This window comes from Lates calcarifer, linkage group LG9, assembly GCF_001640805.2.
Source record: "Lates calcarifer isolate ASB-BC8 linkage group LG9, TLL_Latcal_v3, whole genome shotgun sequence".
NCBI lineage: Eukaryota > Metazoa > Chordata > Actinopteri > Centropomidae > Lates > Lates calcarifer.
In genome coordinates this window covers 13228448-13248290 of record NC_066841.1, presented here as the reverse complement: position 1 = coordinate 13248290, position 19843 = coordinate 13228448, and the positions used below count along the sequence as shown (strand labels likewise).

The 19843-nt window shown below is 41.8% G+C and overlaps 1 protein-coding gene and 1 long non-coding RNA gene across 2 annotated transcripts in view; one reads left to right on the top strand and one right to left on the bottom strand.

Annotated features, from left to right (window-relative positions):
- The window catches only part of znf462 (zinc finger protein 462), a 47359-nt gene extending 42870 nt beyond the window's left edge, over positions 1 to 4489 (bottom strand). Inside the window, 1 exon segment of the mRNA XM_018662375.2 lies at positions 4359 to 4489. The gene's annotated coding sequence lies outside the window, so the exon portion shown is untranslated.
- Positions 4452 to 5982, top strand: LOC127142812 (uncharacterized). Its single transcript, XR_007813885.1, has 2 exons — positions 4452 to 4509; positions 5320 to 5982. It is a non-coding gene; the product is annotated as an uncharacterized LOC127142812 (long non-coding RNA).
- The last annotated feature ends 13861 nt before the right edge of the window (positions 5983 to 19843 follow it).

Here is a 19843-nt window from a genome sequence, read left to right as displayed (position 1 = left end):
TCACTCGCAGAAAGGCGAATGTGTGATGTCAATCTTTTTAAAGCTACTGGTAAGCTTATCTAAGAGAAGAAGTGAAGTTCCTCTCTGGGTTCGCCAAACTGACCTCTCGAGGCAACTCAACAAGTTTGAGAAGGGAAAGATGAGAGACCCATCAATATTAACTTACCACTGAGACCTCCTTTCCAAGCTCTTAAATATTTAATCGTCCTTGGACAGCTCTGTTGCTTCGTAGGCCGAGCCAGTGTGGATCCCTTCTACAAGACCACTCCTGTTCCTGCTCAATGAAGGCCTTGTCCAGTGGCACCACACTGCCCAAGGAACGGGCGTCTCCAAAGAATTCAGGATTTTTTCCACCACAGGCAGCTTGAGGCTGACAGAGTTGGTTCACTGTGTCTTATTAGAGAGGGGTATAAATCCTGAGTTTAGGCTGGAAACCTGAGGACCCTGTATAGATGGCTTAATTTATCTCACTGGGCAAACTGTCTCATCAGCATGGTCACTCTATAACTTAAGTCTTCATTTTCTATAAGTCCAGCCTCCCTACATACCTAACACATGCATGCCGAAAAGACTGAGAAAGATAGACACAACTGTCTGAGCTACAAGCATTTTTTTTCCAGGAGGGGAAAGGCAGCGTTGAACTGTTGATGTTCTGATGGAAAGCAGAGAGGAGGAACCAGTTCTGCAGCAGTGTAACGTGGCAACTGACAACAGAAACTGGAATGACACCTCTAGCAAGCCACTTCCTTGTTCCATTTAAACCCTGACATGATCTTGCCTTTTTGGTTTTTCAAACAGGCCTGTACCTAGTTACACAGCATTAAATTATTCAGCTGATCATGGTGGGTTTAAACACAATCCAACAGTATCAAATCTTGCAGCTAAATCAGAGAGACATACACGTTTATGAAGTGTAGAAGGTCAGAAAATTGCAAGAGCAAGCAGTGAGAGTGTTTTTTTTCTTGCTGTAATGACTATAGTGATGTGGATGTGGGGCCTGTGTGTTTCAGCAGACTTACAAGTGTAGCAGCAGGGCCAGCCTGCATCTCATGAGCCATGCATCATGTCAAGAAAGCACTCACTGGAGCATTTCAATTTGCTTTTGTGCGCCTCCCTAGCCTTCTTCACTGCCCCAGGTAGAGAAGAATGGAGGAGTGCATCACCCAATGTGAGTGGGTGAATGAGAAAGACGGAGGGAGGGAGAGAGAGAGAGAAAGAGAGAGAGAGAAAGCACTAGTGTATGTGTGTGTGTGAGAGAGAGTGCAAGAGACACAGAAAGAGTATCAGGGTGAGTGATGAGCTTCACAACCACTTCCTTCCAGCATTCAAACCATCACAGAAGTCTCTCTTGTTTAATCCTCTGTCCTCTCTGTCGAGCTTTTTTAGCGTAATCCTGAAATACCTTGCAAAAATCCAGTTATGTAATATCTACCATAGTTCAGTTCTGCCCTGTCACCTTAAAGCTGAACTGCAGCAACAATGTGTATTAAATATTTTATGCAGAGGTAAAAATTCAACCAGGTTGGTTTTGGATGGCCTCGGTAGCACTAGAAAAGATATGGTACAAATATTTAGTGTGTCACACTATGGACCATGAAATTACGATTAAACCCACAAGAGTCAATGTAAAAAAAAAAAAAAAAGAAGAAGAAATATTTATGTTAGTGTTAAATGTCTGACATAGTGCAGTATCTTATAGCGTGATGCAAGGCACTGTGAATAATTCAATGCTGTGTAGACACACAAAAACACACAAGCCCCAGAAACCAGAACAGAATTTCTATAATCTACTGCCCCAGGTGTGCTCTGTGTCACTTAGTTTGTTATAAATTGATGACAAACAACAGCCATTGTAATTGTTTACATGATACCTAAGATACTAAATTCTAATTAGGGGGGCTGCAACTAATAATCCTTTGCATTATCGATAAATCAGCCGATTATCTTCGTGATTAATCGATCAATCTATTCTAAATATCTGAAAAATGACCCGAAAAAGTGAGAACTGCCCATCACAGTTGTCGACATATTCAACTGTCTTATTTTGTCTAAACTCCTAGGATATTCTGTTTACAAATAAACTATATGATAAAGGAAAGCAACAGATTGTAGTTATATCAGTTTACAGTGATACAAAACAATTAAAAGCAGCAAATTCTCATGCTGGAAGAACTGGTGCCGGATAAATGTTTGGCTTGAAAAATGACTGAAGCCAATTAATTTTCTGTCAATTAAATGATCAATTAATGAACTAATCCTTTTAGTTTTATAATTTAGACACAGGCTCTCAGGGGCCACCTTAGGGCCCTGTGCTTTTTAGTTTTTAATTGACATTTACACTGTATATTACCAGACAAATCTGTAATTATTCAAATTAAAATGAAGTAATTGCCACACAGAGAACCTGGGGACGTCTGGTGGCCTCTGAGAGTCTGGGGGGCCCCTGAGCAGTTGCCCGTTTGCCCTATTAGTAATCCAGCCTTGGTTTACTATAACACAAACCAGTGGAAATGCCATCTAAGCCACAGCAGACGCAAACAGCCCTGACCCACATGACCTCAACTGAGGAGCTGAACTGAAAACCTGAGCACACAGATTATCTACTACTCTAGCATGAATACACTTTACAATGGAGAAAGAGTCAGGAATGTGTTGAAGACTTGTGAAAGTTACAACAGGAACTCTGAGCGCAAAGACACAGCACACTGTGTCGGAGACAATCTGTGTTGACTCTGAGCTTTCTTTAAAAAAAAAAAAAAAAAAAATACACACACATCACAACCACATCCAGGTTTAAAATCACCGGGCTCATTTGAAGAACATCCACCAACAGACTATTTCCATTGCACCCGTCTGTGAGACAAAATGTGTCGACCGCAGCAGATTCCTGCGCGGCCGTCCTCTGCCGGCTCCTCCTTGAGAACCTGTTTGCCCTGCCACGCCAGGGAGAGAAGGAGCATCGCCACCATTTTGATTGCTCTTCTCAGCCCCAGCATTGTCGCAGCACAGTGTGTCAAGCTCACAGTCTCCTTGTCAGCAAGATTTCACACAGTGGCCAGCGGAACTGCAGAGCGTAGCACACAGCCATGCTCGCGCACACACACACACACACACACAGCAACTGCCACACGCATAGGCTACACACAGAAACACACTACAGCTTGCAAACACACCTCCACTCTCCTGACAGGCTGGTCAACAGACACCTTTAGGATATAATATGTGAGTGTAAGTCACCTAAGATTGTGCAGTGGACACAGAGCGCATTACAACATAGAGCTTGTTAATAAATGACCAACAGCTTCACCCAATAGTCCGAATAACTTTTAAAGTAATTTAACATACTTGAAACACCAAATAAGCACTGTTTAACCTTGCTTTAACAGGCCCATGTTCTTCCCAGTAAACTGAGAGAACTCCAGTAGCTCCTGTGTAGCTAATTAGTCCACAAATGATATAAACCAAACACTTTACTTTTGCATTCACAGCCATCAAACAGTGTAGATAACAGCAGCTGAACCCTTTTTTGACCAAAAAAAGTCATCCAAAACAAGGAAACAAGAATCATCTTGAGAACTTCCTTTAAGAAACTATCTGCAACAGCCATTACTTCACTCTCACACACATGCACACACAAACAGAAGAGAAAGAGAATGTGTGTGTTAGTCTGTGTTGAGACCACTTTGTTGAACATTAACTACCTCCATGGCCCAAAGAAAACCCCACTGCATTATTCTGCATTAAAATTCCTATCTCATCCATGTGTCCCTCAGCCATCGCAGTCACACAAAAACATGTACTCCTGTCCACAAAGTTCCACACATTGTACAAGCCAAGTTGTGTGTAAACTGCACACACAAAAACGAAAGCTGCGAGTTCATGGAGTTAAAACACAGACGTTAACCTTGAAAGACCCACTAACTGATCCAGCCTCACTTTTTTTTTTTTTTTTTTTTTTTTTTTTGCTGAGTTCTTCTGCTTCCTCTCAGACTTTAACTTCGGAGCTGAAAAAAGCAGAAAAAGCAGCAGCAGAGGAAGAGGAAGAAGAAGAAGGAGAAGAAGGAGAAGAAGAGATTGTGTGGCTGATCAGCTTTTAAAGAACACAACCTTTGTTCTGGCGTGAGGGATCCTGCCTGTCTGACTCCAGGGCTCTCCTTGGAGACTCATCTGCTTTCCTCCATTTTATGGTGAAGCCCTTACACTAGTATGACATACCTGACTTGAGACCAGTGACAGCAAACAAGGCATCCAAACAGTGCGGGGGGGGGGGGCAAGCGGATAACAATGTAGCAATAAGCACCAAGAACAAGAACAAAACATTAGAATTAAATAGATATAGAAAGCCACAGTGCGCTTACATTCATTTCACCACCATCAAGAGACATCTAGCTCCAACCCTGTGGAGAACCCGAGTCAAAATCGCCACCAGATAAGGTTTCTTTTTTAAAATTGAGAGGAGCAAGGGGAGGGAGCACATATAGCCTCTTCACACTGGACATGGCTTTCATGGTGAGTGTGTGAGTGTGTGAGTGTATGTATGTGTGTGTGTGTGTGTGTGTGTGTGTGTGTGTGTGACTGGACCAGCGGGCTAATGCCAGCTCCTCTGTGTCGCTAATGGAGGCTGGTTGGGAGAGGAGAGCAATCCGTGCAATGGCTTCTCCATGAAGCTAACGCGCAACAACACAACGCACAAGCCAGGAGAAGACGGGGGGTGGGGGTGGGGGGGACGCACGAGCCGGGGCCAGTTAATTCCCCTGACCAGACATGTCAGAATAACAAAACACTCCGCTCCGGTGCCGCTTGAAAACACGCAAGGCAGAGCCCTCGGTTAACAACCGCCGCGTCCATTTCCTTGTGTCACTTTGACAACAAACCCGAAGGGCGACATAGCGAAGGAAGCGCTAGGGGTTGGTTTAGGATATTAAGTGGGAAGCGAGAAGACCCACTTGACTTTGGGCTGCATGGGTGCCAGCCGGAGCGCCCACCCGACTAAAAAATCTCTCCCCAGCTTCCTCTCCCAAGTCGGCTGGACCTGGACTATAAGGAGAAAAACGGGGGGGGGATCAGCTCTTTCCAGGTCATTCACGAGGCGCTCTCCAAATTATATCCCATGATCTACCATAGCGACGTTCTCGCAGACCTTGAAAGCCCAGACCGAAATCTTGGCGAAACTGGAAATATAGTGCAAGAGGGGTAAAAAACTCACTGGTACAATCTTCTCCTCAAGCGATCCTCCCAAAAGTTGTCCTCGTATTTCATGCGTGCGCCCGGTCGGTCTAATGGATGATCGCCATCTTTCCTGCTTCTCCTTTGCTGCAGCTGCAGATGACCTGAGATCCGTCTGTCTCTGAATAATGAGCAACCACACAGACAAGGAAGACAATCTGCAAAGCAGGCTACACAAAGAAGTTTGGGAGACTAGCAAGCACCAGAGGGTGCACAAGAGTTTACGATGAGACGAGGGAGCATCAGCAGGATGGACAACGTCTATGTCTGAGAAGCTCATCCTTCATCTAGACTGAAGTCAGATAGCCTGCAAAGCCTTATCAGCGGCTCAGACCACCACCAAGATGCACGCGGGCACCGTGAATTTTTATATAGGGCTTTCCATACTGTGTGTGCCACGTCATGGGGTTATCTGCAGTTCACTTTGGTGGTGATGATGCTGCTTCACACTTCAACCAGACACACAACAACAACAACACAGACAGACAGACAGACAGACAGACAGATATATAGATAGACTTGTTAATTCAAAGTTAATAATATTCTTTAAAAAAATAAAATAAATGTTTAAAATGTAACCATGATTTTAAAAAGATCGAATTTTTAAACCACTAACGACCAGTAACATTCAACACTTTCAAAATAAAATCACCTCCATCCACTATCCCCCCCCCACCAAAAAAAAAAAAAAAAAAAAATTAAAAGGTTTAACATCTTTATTCAAATAAAAGCAAAGCAAAACAATGAATAAAATCACATGTCATAATTTCTGTCCTTCATTCAAAGAAAAAATCTGATGTGGTGTGTTGCAGTATGTTGTCATTAAACTGTCACTGTAAAGTACACATGATGCTGCTCCTGCCGCTGCAGGCTGCTGCTCTGTCCACCAGCTGCTAACAAAGGAGGGAGCCCAAGACAAAAGGTGCAGCAGGGTCCTGCTCAGATGTATGTCAGTGTAAAGGATGGATGGGTGGGTGGGTGAGGGGGTGGGGGTTGAGCGGCGAGATGGGGGGGGGGGGGGACATAGGGGAGGGTGGGTGATGAGGAGAAGGGTTTACCTATGTGTAATTGAGTGACTGTAATATGTGAAAATGTTCTGTCTTGGTGGCTTTTGTTAAGAGGAAATGTTGCACTGAAATATATTTAGGTTATTTACACGGTGGAAGTGTTCTTGTTATATTATTGCACCATAAGATTATTTCTGATAGAACAATCTCATTAGAAACGTAGACTTCTGAGTTCTTTTGTCAAAAGCATTTAGACTCATACACTCCAACTATTTTAAGAATTTAGATTTGAATGCATTGTAGCATTTTTTTTTTCTGTAACTCACTTTAGTTGGCAGCTGCAATGCCGTGTGAAGGTTTTAGGCCCATGTAAAAAATGCTATAAAGGATGAGGATGCTTTCAAAAATAATGCCATGAGTAGTTTTTATTTATCTTGCTCATTCTTCACTCATTCTCCTCTGTACACTTGTGCACAGTTCCTCATGGTACTTGGTAGGAAGGCTGTTCCAAGCATCTTGGAGAACCTGCCACAGTTCCTCTGTGGATTTAGGCTGTCTCAGTGTCTTCATGTAATCCCAGACGGACTTGATGATGTTGAGATCAGGGCTCTGTGGGGGCCAGACCATCTGTTGCAAGAACTCCTTGTTTTTCTTGTCGCTGAAGATAGATCTTTACGACCGTTGCTTTATGTTTGGGCTCGTTGTCATGCCACAGAATGAATTTGGAACCAGTCAGATGCCTCCGTGATGATAGAGTGTGATGGATAAGACTCTAAACAGCTACAGTGCCTAACATGTTTACACAGTGCTGTATATGAATCATGCATTATATAAAGGTCACCTTAAAGCTTCATTTCATTAAAGCTTATCCAACCTTAAGTATAGGACTTTTTTTTTCTTGTAGATTTATGGTTATTATTTTTACTCATTCAAAGTAATTACTTTCCTGTGCAGGATGTACACAGTTGTGTGAGATGCATTAGTTTTTTTTTCTTGCCTTTTGCAGACAGTAGATGGCAATAACAACATCTGCCCTGATTATTCATCTAAAAGCATTTGAACTATTTGTCCTCTGTATTGAGGTTTTTTTTTTCCATTTTCAGTTTAACAGCCATGTTTGACTCATTCATAAAAAAGTTGTTTGAATCCCAGAAAGTTTTATCCCTAATAATTCTGTCTGTGACTTTCAAATACCTGAAAAACCTCAGACACAAATCTTTCAAGTGGGCTCACTGGTGATTGTTGTCTGATTTACAGGCAGAGACACTGAGAGGAATTAAATCTGTGTAAGATACAGACATCGTTAATCATGTTTGACAAGTGTTGGTGTTGCCTCTTGCGATGTTTGGTTATGAATTATGGATTGTGGAATAAAATTTTTTAATTATTTTGTGGAATTTAATAGAAAGTTTCAGATAGGAAATGATATTCAGTTGCTTTTTGGATCACCAACCTGCTATCCGTGTCACCGGTGCTAATGCAGGGCCAGTTCCTCCACAGTGCTGTTACACAGTGTGATATAAACAGTGTCTAAAATATGTGACACCTTTGGAGCTGAATCGTGTGAGAATATGAAATATATAATGTGCTGTTAAGCATAAGGTGACAGATGGAAACAGGAATGAGCCTCTTTTTAAAGCACTTCCATAGTGCCAGTTCTCCTGTTGTAGTGACGTACATAGCCCCATGTATTTCCCAAACACTGTGGCAAATGATCACCTGGCCCAAAACTGACTTCCTCCTCCTTCAGGTTTACCTCTGATGCCCTCTTGTTCATTCATGCTTTTTTTTTTCTAAACCCACAAAAAATACCTGCATTACATATTCCAATATCATTTTGATGTCTCAACAGATCTTTGAAGGAATGTGTCTGGAGAAGTCATGTGTGAAATATACACACCCATGCAGACACGCATACACACACACACACACACACACATACACACTGTGTTGACAGTGCGTCCTGCGGGTGCCAGGTAGCAGCCGGGGTTTATCATGCTGCTTGGACATATGGCTGCTGCGGCAAATCTGATTAATATGGGATGGCCAGGAGTCCAGCGTACAGTGTAGGACAGACTGCACCAGGACATCCCCACTGGTCCGGCCTCCCCCGCGCACCGTGCCAGGCCTCCATCCAGCACAGCTAAAAACAGACCAGTCGTCAGGGATTCAGATGGTCTGAGCAGTGGGGGAGTGGGAGGAGAGGGAGTGCTGCTGTACAGATTTAGAAGGTGACCAGTGACTGTTTGGATACATTGATATTAATGTATCTCCCTTTCACTGAGAAAATCATATTGCTCATTAAAAACAAACATCTTCTTATAATTCTTTTCTTTTGTTTGTTTGCAAATAGACATGGTTTAATGACAGGCATTTGGTGGTTGGAGGTGGATTTAAGTTTTGACTCTAGGACTCTGAAGACTCAAATGTGCCCTCTTGAAAGGTTCCTAAGACTGGAATTGAGACACAGCAGAGTCCTCCATGGGTCAGCAAACATTATGAGAGGTCATATCTTTGTTCTGGTGGGGAGAGGACAGAGGAGATACAAGGAGATAAAATGATTGCTGCCCTGATAGTGTGAGTTTTCATGGGCAACAACCTTCAACTACAAGTCTGTTTTTTTTTTAACCTCTTTCACTTCTCTCTCTCTCACAAGACACAGATACAACCCCATACATACACACATAAACATGCAATTGCAACTGTTTGTGCCAGTTCAGTTCTGACATAGTTTTATATTATCAAGTAAGGCAGACAGACAGTAGAATGAAAGGATTCCTCTGCTAAATAGATGGATTTTGACATGTCTTCTTAATTGAAATGGATTTTTCTATGGGATTATGATGAAAGAAACTGCAACACCTATTGTTTGTTTTGTCAGTATCTACACCATCTCTCCAGAAGAGCTTTTTCTCCAAAAATGACATTGCAGCTATGAGGGATCGCTTAAATTACAAAACACGAGCATAACAATGTGCATAAAAGGAAAATAAAACCACTGGCTGCTGCCTGCAAGGGCAATTGTCATGGCATGTGCCTAAATGGAGAAATGATTATGAATTATTAATGCTTTAGATACTATTTCATTTAGATAAGACCTTTAACATGTCAGAAATGTTTCCTAAATGTCTTCATGTTTTCAGGATTACCAGAAATGTTGCTCAAGGCGTCTGTACTGTAATACACACATGGATTTGGTCTGTTGTGTGTGTGTGTGTGTGTTCTCCAACAGTTTTAAGATGCAAATTAAGTAAATGTGAGGTCCTAAGTTGCTCAAAGGTGTGTTTGTGTTTGTCTGTGTTTACCCTGCAGCCTAGTGACCTGTACAAGCGTGTTACCATACCTTACTGTCTTCTTGAACCCCGCTTCCTGTGACTGTTAGTGAGAATAAGCAAATAAAGATAATAAAAAGAGCGAGAATCTGTGAAGATGTTGTGCAAAAAGTATTAACAAGACTTATGAGCAGTGTCTGAGGTGTTTAGAAAAACCTAGTCAGTCATCCAGGTGTTTCTGAGCTTTTATTTAGTTGGATTTTTTTGTACCCTGTGTGGTTTCTAGTCAAATTTTCCTCCAAATCAAAAGAGAACAGGCAGTGCAATGATTACACTGCACTTACAGTGCATATCAAAATAGCACTGCGAACAATAGATATACCTGCTGTGTAATCTGAAGGGAATTTTCAGCAGTCGAAACTTAAAATGCACTTTTGAATGACAGCACTTTATATATTTTGTGGAACACAATAGTTTGTGATGGCACACAAAACAAGAGGCTGAGTGAGTATTTTATTTTTACTGTCACAATTTAGAAATTCTGCTGTTTCCCTTAAAATATGCAAAAATGTTTCTAATCATATTTCTTAGAACATCCTCAGTTATTAAGAGCAAATTGGAAAGGAACATCAGAAAACACAAGAAAACATTTTATAGCATCACAACGTTTTTCAACTGGCCTTCAGCAAAAAAACTATCAATTGATTAAAGTGAACTAGACAAAATATGCATTTTCCCTTACTTCAATCAGCACCTAACAAATAGCAAGCAGTTCATTCACATACACATCTAGTTAGATACAAATTTGAACCTTTGATACAGTCTCATGGATACAGATTGTAAGGAACTGGGCCAAACAAGACAGAACGAGCATGGCTTTAGAATGCCAGCTGCCCAGTGATTTGCATAACCCTTCCACAGCTCATTTGGCTATGATAATCTGTAGATGTTGTCACTGGATGTATCACCTTTCTAAAGGGCTGACGGATTGCTCTGCCACTCCTGCTTATCCCTCATCTCCCTCATGGCTGACTAGCTGTGACTGCTTCCTTGGTGCTGATGGTACTGACAGCGTGAAGGCCTGATCTACACACATGGACTGGATGCAAACAAATGGGTATGTCTGGATGGCATGCTTTTTATTTCTCATAGTTGGAGCACTACACTCTACACTCACACTTGTAATCTCTTAGCATTATTAATTTGGGATCAAATAAATAACTCTCATAATATCTAATGTTAGACCTATTACACTATTGACTCTGAAAATTAGAAATGAAACAGTCAAGGGCATACTTTTCCACATCATGCTGGAATACACTGGTATTTATTTATTTTTAAAATATCAGATCTAGAGTCTACAGCCATGCTAGCAGCTCTGTGAGGCTGCACAATGGCACATGCTAATGGTCAGCAGGTATAATGTTTACCATGTTCACCATGCATGTTAGCAAGCTAACGGTGGTGGTGATGGTGCTGGTGGAGCTAAAGTCAGGGGATCACCAAACATCAGACAATTGGGATTCATCCTCTGGACACCATGAATGTCTGTACAAAATTTTCAATCCAATCCAACAGTTGTTGACATATAATTGAAACAGACTGACATTGCTAGACTACTACTAGATTGCTAGATTACTCCTAGAGCCATACTGCTAGCATGGCTAAAAATGACTCACTGGTCTTATGTTTGTGTCTTTTATCTGCTGCAATCAGTTTCCTACAGTTACTTTTCCATATGTTTTTGCACAGTAGAAATGCCACCGTGTGTGCATGCTTGTGTGAGTTTCTGCGTGTATGCTGGCGGATAATTTCTCATGGTGGGGAATTTTATTGCTTTCAAGTCCTCATTCTCTGACCTCAGCGAAGTGATTGCCTCTGATAATGCCATTAACCACTGCCCCACAATTCTCTGGGGCGCAGTGAAGAGACTGAGAATAGAAAATACTTTTATTTCTGAGAGAGGTGTGGATGTTTCTCACTCCTGATTTATCAAAGGGGCGAAAATTGACCACATTTTATTTGCTTCTAACTAACTGAATCATACATTGATCGGCCCTCACCTACTAAGCCTTTCATTTGTATGCCGGTGGCTGAGACAGAGAAAGATGGTGAAATGAATTGGCAGTAGCAAACAGCACTCTAATGTTAAAAAACTACAGCAATATTTTCCATGTTGCTTGCTGTAAACAGCAGTGGAACAGGGTGTGATAATGACCTGAGCCTTTTATTACAAAGAGAAATGGCAGACATACAATTCCATTCCATTTAGTTTGTGTTCAGCCATAATAAAGTGGCATTATAAAGTGCCATCTGCATCTGCTTCCATCCTCTCTCTCTGTCTGTCCCTCCATCCTTCTATCTTCAATCTTCTGTCTGCAGGCGTCGTCCAAGGTGCCTAGTCTTTATCCCCATCTATGTAACAATAAATCTGCTCTGCCACAGGAACTAAAAAGTCCCCAGGTGAGAGCTGTGCAAAGAGGCCCTGCTATCAGGGAACAGCCAAGCATACAGTGGACAGTGGCATCTCTGGGATTAAAAACTGCTGCATCCACTGTTCCCTTGGCCCACTGACGGATGGATAAAGCCTTGGACTTCACCTTATTGAAAGGAGGAGAGAGTGCCCGGGGAGCCATGAAATCCATAGACCCTTCTTTAAATGGGTTTGTAAGAGGCTTCCGCCTAGCAAACCACAGCTGAAAGAGCCCATTAAATAAAGCCCAGCTCCTCAGCAAGGAGCTGGGGCAGACTCATCAGAGAGAAGAAGGCAAAGATAATGATAGCTCATGGCCAGATGTGAGACGTTGGCTCCGCTTGCATGTCATGTGGGACCATGTAAATAACAACAACAGCCAGACAAACAGTCTTTTCTCACTTTCTTCTGCCATCTCTCTTTGGGGAGTGTGTCTTGCAGAAGCAGCTAAATGCAGACAGACACATGAGCACATAATGTACGCAAATGTTAGGGACAGAAAACACAAGTTAATTCAACCGCGGGCTGGACCATTTTCTTACATAGTCTTTTTATTAACCACCTTCAGCTTATTTCAATGCAAACTGCACGCCAGTTAGCTGGATATGAGCTCTGTGAGAGCACCACCTGCAGCATATGCCCTGTCATTTTCACATGTCTAACTGTGGATTAGGAATCAGGGTGGGGACATTATAGCCCACCTTCTTTTCTCCCTCAGTGGTTTGGTGAGACCTTCATGGCAAGAGAAGGTGGAATGCAGCCTGGGCAGATTTGAATATCAATGTGGTCAGATAGGATGGGAAGGTGCTGGAAGGAGGGAGGAAGGAAGGCTGAGGAGGGCCTCTGGCAGGACAGTGGGTGAGATGGAAAGAGAGAGCAAGAGAGAGAGAGATGCAGGGAGGGACGGGGAGAGAGAGATTTGTCATTTGCTCTCTCCGTTCCACCTGCTCCCCTGTCATGCATCCTGCCGGGGGGGAAATACACCCTGATGTCTGAGGGAGACTGAGGGAAAAGGATGAGTGAGGTGAAGGGGAGTTGAGGGGAGGAAGGGGGGGGGGGCAAACAGAGGAGGGGAAAAGATGGACAGGACTGCGGAGGAGACAAAGGAAAGAGACGAGATAGAAAAATAAAGACACACAGATGTAGAAAAAAGGAAGAAAATATATGCATAGCATTGCGTATTTGAGGTGCCAAGTCCTGAAATGCAGGCGCTAACTACAGGGGCTGGCAGGTATGCAAATAGGAGGATGTACCAGTGCGCCACCAGATTACTTTTCCTGCATTTGCTATTCATATATTTGCAAGGTGACTCACTTCAGACAAAGCAGGTGATCAAGAGCTCTTTCCTTTTGCCTCTCGCTTTTTCGCCCTCTCTCTTCCTCCACATCTGAATAGCAAGGAGAAGAGGAGAACAGGCATGGCTTGATGGATCCACAGCCTCAGCAGAAGTCATAAGCCTTGCAAATGCCGCAGCCCACAATTGCATGCCCGCAGATTTGATATGTATTCCGTCAGCAAACCCCATTTAATCCATTTTGCTGTCAGCTCCCCTTAAAAGCATCTCGACTGATACAGGGAGAGTTTAGAGTGCAGGGGAGAGACAAACAAGACAACAACATGCATAGCTAACAATCACACCCCAATCACTGAGAAACATTTGAAATGTTCATCTTCATGCTTTTCACTTGCCTCTCCTGACCAATTCGCTTCAAATTGCTCTCTCTTGCTGATTCTGCCTTTCAGAGATTCAAGCTCGTACATTAAGGGCGTCCAAGCATCAGCATTGCTATTGACTAACAGCACAGAGTTAAAATTCTGACTAAAAATGTGTTCTGCACAATATCTGTTTCAAGATCTGCCTGCCATTATCCCAACACTGAGGTCCCAGCCCCAAGTGCTTCCACCATCAATAGAACTTTTCCCATTGATAGTGAGACAGGGTTATTCCTTCAGCCTCTCATAGTCCTTCATCTTGATGTTGCTGCCACTTGGGACCACTACATGTATTTCCACTGCTGTATTTTCTTCCTTGTCCATTACTGTGCTGCCGGGTTGTGTGGCCACCACTCATTTATCTTACCAGATCTGGAAGTCCCACAGGATCCAAGTTATTCTGCTGCTATTCTTAACCCACTGTGGTGTCTCGCATGTTTATTTTGCAGGATTTAGCCCATGTTCATCTTAACAGATGCAGCTACAAGAACATGTCATTTTAATCTGTTTGTATTATGCAATGTGTGAGTCTTAATAGAGGTCTTTGACTTTGTTAGACTCTGTAAGGCTGCACTTTGGTGATGTCTTAAACTAACATTTGCTAATCAGCTCTAAAAACAAAGTACAGCTTAGAGTTATGGGAATGCTGTCAGTTTTCTAAGTATGCAGTCAACAAAGTAGTTCAACTAATTTAAATCTTTATCTGATGATGGCGCTTGATGAAAGAGTCGGCAAGATGATCCACTCAAAACCACAAATGGCAACCTTATTCATGGTATAAGAGGGAAATTAAGGGACTCATCATATATCACATATCTCATTTGGATACACCATCTTGAAAGTATGAATGTCCATCCAATAGTTGTTGAATTATTTCAGCCAGGACCAAAGTGGTGGACTGGCTAGCATCACCATTTGTAGAGCCACAGTGCTAGCATGGCTAATCAGCACAAATCAAATACCAAGCACAGTGGGCAGAGTCAGTTGTCAACATTGGGGGATCTGTGCTGACATGAGCAGCCATCTCATGAGAGTCAGTGGGTCCAAAGCAGATATGTCTACAGGTATAGATATATGTATATTTAGCATATTGAGCAGGATGGCAGACTGATTTACTGTCCTTGATACAGGCTCTCGACAATCCTCTGGGGGCTTTGTCTTGGTGAGATCTGAGATGAGTTCTTCCTCTCAGTTCTATTTGATTACAACCTTGTAATCTCTCAGTAAACACGGGGGAAAGAACTGTGGGAATAACATTCATTTAAAAATCATGAATTTGTAACGTTGTACCATCATATGAGGGGATACTAGCGCATAAAGAAGATATCTCCAATGCACCCACAGTGCTACAAGGTGCCACAGTCTCTCCAAGGTCACACTTCATCTCCCCACCAAGGCTGCCATGCAATCATGAGAAATAAATGAAAAGCATGCAGCATCCTGAGGGGGGAAACCACAACAAACAGTGGTCTTCTGAAATCCTGCGAATGGGGAAAACTGTCTATTAGGTTTCATAAATCATTCTACATTGCTATTATTTGAATTTTAGGTCTGAAAACTCCTGACTGCCAGTCATGTTTGGAAATGTACATGCCTGTTCAAGATGACAGGCCCAATATTTGTGAATTTCATTTTGGGGCAAATTTTCCATTTGGGTTAAATCTCTGGAATTAAATCCAAGTCTGCAGGCAATACAGTGACCCATATTTTTTGGGTGGCCAGTTCCTTCAGATGACTTGGTTGTTTCACTTCTCCCAGTTAATAGATATAGAAATATTCCAACAACCATTCCTCCAAAATTCCCTAAATCTCATTATTGTATTTAAAGGAAGTGATCACGTGACTATACACATCTATACACTATACACTTAATTTAGCCATCCAAAATGTCACAAGTTCATTTTTCTCTCCAGGTAGTACAGGGAGTTACCCTGTATGGATATTGGAATAACTCAAAGATAAGTAAAAGGTGCTTTACAATCCTACATCGAGGAGTGACCAGTGGTAAAATCACACTCCACGTTATGTTGCGCTTCTCCTTGAACCTAATTCTGGTATGGTCAGAGCCATCAATAAAAAGATATGGAAGATATGGAAGCTGGTATGAAATATTAAAGCCGGGGTGTAACTCCAGGAAGCACAGAAGAAGTTGTCGGCATTTAATTTCACTTCTTTGTTGAGATTTCTTCCTGAGACAGTTGGCGGCGTCAGCAGATTCCTGCCGCTGGCACAAAATTCATGGGACAAGTGTCCATGTCAGCAGTTTCTCCCCCCTCAGCCGGTGTGTAAAAGGACATCACACTTGTCAGCTGGGGTAAACCGAATTATAAGGACAAATAAAATGGTGTGTCTGTGAGCGGGGCTTTTCAAAGAGGATGTCCTTTTGGCTGAACGATATGATAACTTGTATAGAAGTCTCGCATGGCCTGACAGATCCTGTAGCTCCACTGTATGAATGTGTGTGTAAAGGAAAGTCTGAATAAGGGTGTGGATGTCCATGTGTATATGTTGGTATGTGCGTGTGTGCTGGTTCATTCTGATAATGTATTGACATGTATTTGTGTGATCTTTGCATGTAGAGCATGTGTATGAGAATGCTTACAATTTATACCTTGAAGCTCAACTGAAATTGGAATTTTCCTCACTTTTTGTGTAAGCAAATACAAGCTATACTGCAGCTATTGTGTATATTTTTCAATTTTCACGAGAGGATAAAACTGTTCGGACATGTTTGTCGAAAAAGCATCTAAGCTTCTTGGTGGGTATTACTGGGTGTTGCTATTAACTGTGGTGGAGAGTATAGGCCTATATAGCTTATGAATTTTATTCCAAGACCCCCTATAGTGCAGCATTTTCCATTAACTGCTGATTTAATCTGTTTTTACAACATGGAACATTTCCTATTGTGCTGTTGAATGTGTAGCTTATTCCAATCAGGAAGTGAGAGTTAGCAATCCAGGCTAACTAGCTCCCACTTGGAAAATGGAAGCTCCATTTGGAAAGCGGAAGCTAGTTAGCTTAGCTTTGTAACCTTTGCACTGATTCTTACTATACATAACGTTTCACTAATGTCATTTTAACACCTACTGAATCAGTGGCTGCTGTTGTACACACAGTGCTATGTTTCTTGGACATTAAAGTTGTATACATCTGTATACATATGTATGGGAGTTGTGCTATAAACTACAATTTGACTACCTAACTACATTTTTTTTTTTAAATTTAATTTTTGTGTTTCTTTACATTTTGGAGAATTAACTATTGGTGGTGGCTGAAAGTTGGTGTCAGCCACCTATAACACAGTCCTGAGATCCTTACCTACGAGATTTAAGATTTAACCCCCATTCACACCTTGGCTCAGGTGACCCTAATGACTCGCATAACGAGTCCTAGAGATTAAATACCTGGGATTCCCCAACCAGTTTTCAGAACTGAGGAAGCTTTTTGAATGAGAGGTGAAATGTCTTCAGGAAACCTAAAAGAAGTCCAGTTGCCTTCAACTTTAGCACTTACAACTATCACTGGATATTACTTTAATGCTGAAAATCTTAAAAATCTTAAAAATGTGATAATTCTCAGGTATATTCTGGAGCCTCTTTTTCTGAGCAGAATTTTTTGGGCACTTATTTGGAGGATGTTGGAGATAATGATAACCTTGAAAAGTATAATTCACACAGATCTCACAGATTTGACAAAGTTATGACTTGACATTTGACACAAATTGTGCAATGATTTTAGCCTACCTTAACTGTCTGCATGAGCTGTGTGTCAGTGTCACTGCTTACCATTGTTTTTATCACACTTGCATGCCTGTCCTCTAACTCATACCACACATTTGCCTAAGGTCAGGAGAGGTGTGGATGAGGTCTCCCCCTAACACCTGTAAGCTGCCCTTGCCTCTATTACAGTTTGACACCCTCTGGAACATAACAGTGTTCCAAGTTTTTATAGATGGAAAAGGCCCAAATGGGAGGACAGTCTCTTATGCTCATGAGGTCGTTGGGATTTAAGTGATACCCATGCAAATATTGCACCAATGAAATTACTTCCACAGAATTTGTCAGTTGTTACTACAAATTCCCACACTCCAGAAAACCGGAATGTGTGTGTGTGGATACAGAATCTGATTCCTTAGCAAAGATGAATTTTAATTTCAGTTTGACCTTAATACAAGCTGATAACACTCTTTGTGAACCAGTGTCAGGCTGCCATCAACACACTCTTACTCAGTGTTAGTCTCCAAGCGAGAGTGAGGTGAGTCAGGTTAGGAATTAGTGGCTGGTAGGTGTGGATTAAGGTTTCTGCTCATTAGACAGAGGTAGCAAGGCTATAATCCACATCCTCCCTCACAGCATATTGTATACACACAGAAACAAACAGCCAGTTCAATGCATTAAAAAAGTTTACATTCATTAATTTTGCATGGCCAAATGGCAGGAGCCTCTCTTTCAGGTTTTACACACAGAGCTGCTGATGTAACTGGGTGGAAATGACAGAGGGTGGGGGGTGGGGGATGGGGGAGGGGGTTGCAGCAGGTATATAGATTGAGATTTTATCTGAGAAAACTGTGGGAATGGCTGTAATGTTGCAGGTGCCTGAATCTGGATTATGGTTGCAGTCTTTTTCTGCGGCTTTCTGAATCGGTGAGATGGAGCTGAAGCAGAGGTCTGCAAAAAGTCTAATCCTCCCCAGTTCTATCAAAAATCCTCACAGGGCATCATTATGAAGTTATTGATCTGATGACTTGCTGTGCTGAAATGTCACAGCAAAGATAGAGATAATTTTCTTGGTATTTGAAGGCATCGAAATTGCACGTACTGTAGAGAAGCAGAAACGCTCAGGAGGTATGTGGTGTAATGAGGTTTAATTGTGTGTGTGTTGGGGGTGGGGGTGTGGGGGGTGACATTAAAGAGGACCTGACATAACGTGGGAGGAAGTCATAGTGAACAATCCATGAACAGCAATCTGTGTTTATTATTGTTTTGGCCTCATGAGACAGTGCTTGTATGACTCTTAATTCTTGTTTCAACAGATGATAAATCTCTCAAAGCCCTCATACCTTATTGAATTGGTCCAGGACTGGACAATAATAAGAATGGGAAGGTTTTATCTCTATGATTATTGTCAGTCACCAATACTTCAGACAATTGCATAAAAAAGTCCATACTTTACATTAAAGCCTTTGCATGACAGAAATACTCTATGTATAATATACAGGAATAACACACACACACACACACACACAAATTACACTTAAATCTGTTTCTGACTGGAGTCATCTAGTACCAAATGGAGCAGCCATAGAACAACATTAATAGAATGTCTTTGCTAATTTCTATCTTTCTCTCTCATTCTATTCATTCTACTGACACTGTGCCACAGTTACTGATTTTTTTTTTACACTTTCAGGCTCATTCATTCCCATGTAATTCCATAGAAAATAACTCCAGTTGTTTAGATGGTAAAGCAAATCTATGAATGAATCCCTGAAGAGAAGGATCCAGAGGCCCATATAATTGAGAAAGGACACGCATTTCCCTCCCCCTTTACAGTAATAAATAAATAGTGAAATTGAATGAATGAATGAATCAGTTGCTACATAATAATGATTTCTGGTCATAGTGATCTTGGACACATGAATTAATGAAAAACAAGTTCCCAGTGTCCACTGGTGATTTTAGTACAGTTATTCTCAGAAGGGAACATGGTGCATTGCCACAATGAACAGTATGTTTTCACTTCCTGGAAACTGCTGTGCAGATGCAGTGTGATCGTGTGTGTTGCAGTGCTGGACTATTGATTTGAAAGGTTAGTGTGGAAATGGCTTATGTTTAAATGCCTGACAGTCAATATTCTCCTGCCACTGTGGTTAAATAGAAAATCTGTATGAAGTAAGAAAAAAATGCATAGTAAAGTTTGAAGCATACAGTAATTTGCACGTTGTTGACTGTGATGAAATTTGGATAAGAATGATGTCAACGATGGTGCAGCAGGAACAAGAACAGCATGTTACTGATTCAGTCGGTTTGTGAACTAATTGGTGTACATCAACAATGACAGCTCTGGAGAACTGCATGGCTTTTGAGCGGCAAGGTAATCATATCTGCTTTAAATAAGCAAAACCTCTCAATGTAGGAGCGTACGCCTCAGTG